We start from the raw sequence: 4,706 nt of genomic DNA, 5'->3' as shown, positions 1-4,706 counted from the left end.
CATTTCTGAAATCTTCATAATTGTTTCTGATACTTGATGGTGTTGTACTTTAGCCTTTATATACACTATTAGATTTCCAACAATGGCACGGTTTAGTTTCCTAACATAGTAACGGTATAGTTTTCCTAAATTGTCTTGAATTCCAAAATTGAGACGTACTGACGGACTGAATTGTCGCGGACTGAAAGAATTCCCAACTCAAACTCTTGGCTGAACCAATCATAGTTTTCCATGTGTCCTCACCAGAATGCTCAATTCACAAAACTAAGAAAGACCTCTTTCGGCCAATAGGAAGCGAGGGTTTTCTCACCTTTCAACGTGGGAGCTTTATTTATCCAGGCCTTTAAGTCTTTAGATAATCAAATGTTAAGAAATATAGCTAAATGGAGAATCTATGTATGGTATCTGAGCTGGGTTTGGTAGCGTGTCTACATAGACTCCCAGTTGCAGCGTCCAGTTCCAGTTGTAGACCACAATTTCATCCATCCTTGCAAACCGATTTTGCATCCATAACAAGGTCACTCGGTTTATTATTGTCAAAACTTTTAATGTGGTGTACATCTATTTGTGATTTTAATAAATAGTCGTCTCTTGATGGTGTTTAGATGGAAATTTAAGTTTCTTCCCTTCATAACTTTTAATGTTATCGGCGGAGCTGAAACTCATTTTCTGGTTTTGTTGATGTTCTTAGTTAATATATAGCCAGTTAACAGAAAAGAGTGGACTATGCCTTTGCCCTTTGGCATGTATGTAGAGCTTTAGTAGGGGTTTAGATATGATCTCCGGGAAGCTATGCCCAAGGCCGTAGTTTAAGAATCACTCAGCAAAGCTTGTTTAATTAGCTCATGTTAGGAATGTCCATGATTAATTCATTTGCTGTCTGTCAGATTCCCAAATAGTAAACACAATTGAAGTTAAATTTTTCAACGATTTCTATCAGAACAAAATCTTCAAGGATATCTTTTTTCTCGGAAAAAGGAATGTCCACGGTTTAGTGGAGGTGCACTTCGCAGAATAACATTTCCATTTTAGGGACATTTGTAATATCATCCTCCCACGTTTCAGATTTATAATTTTAGCAGTAATGCAGGAAAGGATCAGGAAGACGTGATCCGACGTGGTGGCAGCTGATTGCAGCTGGATTTACGTGGGCGACTCTCTATCACTAATGATTGTACAGGTAGATGCCTAGATTCTTTTAGAGAGTTAGTAAAGTTAGTTTTGTCAAACACGGAAGGAAAAAAAACGTGGTAACCAAAGTAATTGTCGGCCTCGCCAAAATTGCAATAACGGTGAACCTTTGGTTCGTTAACAGGTGTTTTTCCAAAAAATATCTATAAACCCTCTTAGATGGACAAGGTCAGACAAGATTAGAAACTTCTACATTGATTTATTCTCCGAGAACAACTTTGTGGTTTCTTCTCTCGATTCACTTTATTTTCATAAGGTTGCTGTCGATTCTAAGGGGTGGCTGGTAAGAAAGTTTACTAAAGAAGAGGTTTTCAATGTGATTAAAAACATGGGATGGAATAAGTTCACTAGGGCCTGACGGATTCTCAGCAGAGTTCTACGAAAAAATGTTGGAGTGTTATAAAGTTGGATTTCATGAAGGCGTTTGAAATATTTTCATAAATATGGGTCAATCGACTCGAGGTTAATCGTTCTTTCATAACGTTAATTTCCAAGAAAGATGATTCTTGTACGCCTTGAGATTTCAGACCCCTCAGTTTGATAAGCAACGCTTATAAAATAATCCCTAAAGTTCTTGCGGATAGATTGAAGAATGTTATGCCTAGCCTTATATCTGATTTCCAGAGTGCATTTGTTGCGCCAAAGCCTGCAGAAGCGTTAGGTTTGCACTACTACGAAGGTATCTCAATATCGCCAAGAACACAATCACACACACAAGAAGAACAAATATTTAACGAGGTTGAATCCTGGGGAAGGAATAAGCAATTTTATATATCACCGTATAGGTTAGAATATACAAAGCCTTGGACGAGAAGAAGAGAACTCTTACTTAGTGTTGGTGTGTTTTCTCTAGTTCTCTATATGGATATTTATTTATACACATCAATAGGACTGGACACATTCCTTAACAAGGATTACTTTCCTACAAGTATAGAGTTTCCTAAGTTAACTCTAAGAGAAAAACCTCTTAAGTTGCTATACTTAGGACACTAGTAATTGGTTTCTCAAACCAACTAGATTTCCTAATCCAGTCCTTGACCATCCTCTTAAGTTTCATTCATGAATGAGACGATCAATAGACAAAATCACCTTCATCTTCCAACGTCGTTTGAAGTACCATCACTGGCTTCCTACATATCCTCAATAGGAATCAAACCCGACCGTAGTTCTCTCAAATGGCCTTTCTAGAAGACCTCCACCAGGTTCTTAAGAACCTTTACCCCAAAAGGAACTTTCACCAAACCGGAAGGATGTGTATCAATTTCAAACAATGTCTAAACTTGATCCTAGATACTACTTTAGTCAACATATCAGCTGGACTGTCTTTGGTATCGATCTTACAAGTACAATGTCTTCTTCTTCAAGAATTTCTCTCACAAAGTGAAATCGTACGTCTATATGTTTGGTTCTAGCATGATGTACTTGATTCTTAGCCAAATAAATTGCACTCGCAGTTGGTGTTGCACAAATCCTAAGCCACCTAGCAAACCTTGTAACCATATAGCCTCCTTAAATGCCTCAGTCACTGCCATATATTCTGCCTCCGTAGTTGAAAGATCCACAATATACTGCAAGATTGATCTCCAACTTAATGGTGCCCCTGCTATGGTAAATACATACCCTGTAGTTGAACATCTCTTGTCCAAATCACCAGCATAGTCAGAATCCACATACCCAACACACAAAAGATTGTTACTTCTATCCTTCACAAACTCCAAGCCAACATTAACCGTACCGTAAAGATACCTCAAAATCCATTTCACATCTTGCCAATGTCCCTTACCAGGATAATGCATATAACGGATGACCATACTAACAGCATGTGAAATGTCCGGCCTTGTACATACCATCGTATACATCAAGCTACCAACACCCTCAGCATATGGGACTTGGGCCATATACTTTCGGTCTTATTTAGTAGTGGGAGATATACGTGCATTCAACTTAAAATGAGCAACAATGGGAGTACTTAATATTTAGTTCCATCGTAGATACCAAACTTCTGTAACACTTTCTTCAAATATGCTTTTTGAGACAAACAAAACTTACCCTAATCTCTGTTACGTTGAATCTCCATACCAAGAATCTTCTTAGATTCCCCCAGATCATTCATCTCAAACTCAGATGACAACTTGTTCTTCAAATTATCAATCTCTTTCTTGTTATTCCATGCTATCAGCATATCATCGACATACAAGAGCAAATATATGAAAGGCCCATCACGTAGCTTCTTAAAGTATACACAATGGTCATAGTGACTTATTGTGTATGTTTGTCCTATCATAAACTGGTTAAATCGCTTGTACCATTGTCTTGGAGACTACTTCAGCCCGTACAATGATCTCTTCAGTTTACATACACAATCTTCTTTTCCAGCAACCTTGAACCCACTCGTCTAAGTCATATAGATCTCCTCTTTTAGATCACCATGTAAGAATGGTGTCTTAACATCTAGATGAACTAGGTCTACATCATATTGTGCTACCAAGGCCAATAAAATACGGATTCATGAGTGTTTTACCACCGGAGAGAACACCTCATTGTAGTCAATCCCTTCTCTTTGGGCATAAACTTTTGCAACTAACCTTTCCTTGTAGCGTACTTGATTCACCGAAGATCCTTCTTTCTTAGCATATATCCACTTGCACCCTATGGCCATCTTACCGTTCAGAAGCTTCATAAGAATCCATATGTCATTCTTGTAAAGAGACTCCATCTCGTCCTGCGTTGCACCTTCCCATTCTTTACACTCTGCACTATGTACAACTTCTAAATAGAAAGTAGGAGTACCATCTTCAACAACTGGTAATGCATAAGCAATATAATCATTATATCTCGTGCCTTTCAGCTTCCCTGCTGTGTCGAGGATTACTAACAGAATTGACCCTTCGTGCAGTTTGTTTGATTACAGCCATAACTCGATTCCGGAGAACACGATTATCTTTTCTCGAATTCCCCTTAGTCGGCGCCAATGTTTGTATGGTGAAGATATTTCTACCTCAAATACGAATCTGATGTGATTTATTGATGATCGAATCGTTGCCTTTTTCTCCAATTAAACAGTGTTATGGGTGGGGGGGGGGGGGGGGGGGGGGGGGGGGGGGGGGGGGGGGGGGGGGGGGGGGGGGGGGGGGGGGGGGGGTGGACCAAAAACCCTCTGATGCTTAAGTTAGACAGAGTTTTTCACAGGAGTTTTTGTGGAGAAAATTGCTTACCTCTTCTGGTTGTGAACCCATCAATTTATAAGTTGTCAATCAGGCCCTTACCCTAATTTCGAGGGTAAGCATGAATTGCATTAACTGGCCCCTGCATGCCTCCTGGCATAAATTGCATTGATTGGCCCTTGCATGCCTTCTACATGTTTCCAGAAACTCTTCTAGTGTTATTGTATTAACCAATAAAATGGTTCAAATGGTTGGCCCAAACAAATGAGTGTAAATGCCAAGCCCAAGAGGAATAGTTTACTTAAGCCCATAATAGGGCATAAAAATCCACAAGTCTAACAACATAGGGCA

Source organism: Papaver somniferum, unplaced genomic scaffold, assembly GCF_003573695.1.
Source record: "Papaver somniferum cultivar HN1 unplaced genomic scaffold, ASM357369v1 unplaced-scaffold_115, whole genome shotgun sequence".
In the NCBI taxonomy this organism is placed as follows: domain Eukaryota; kingdom Viridiplantae; phylum Streptophyta; class Magnoliopsida; order Ranunculales; family Papaveraceae; genus Papaver; species Papaver somniferum.
This window is presented reverse-complemented; position numbering follows the sequence as displayed.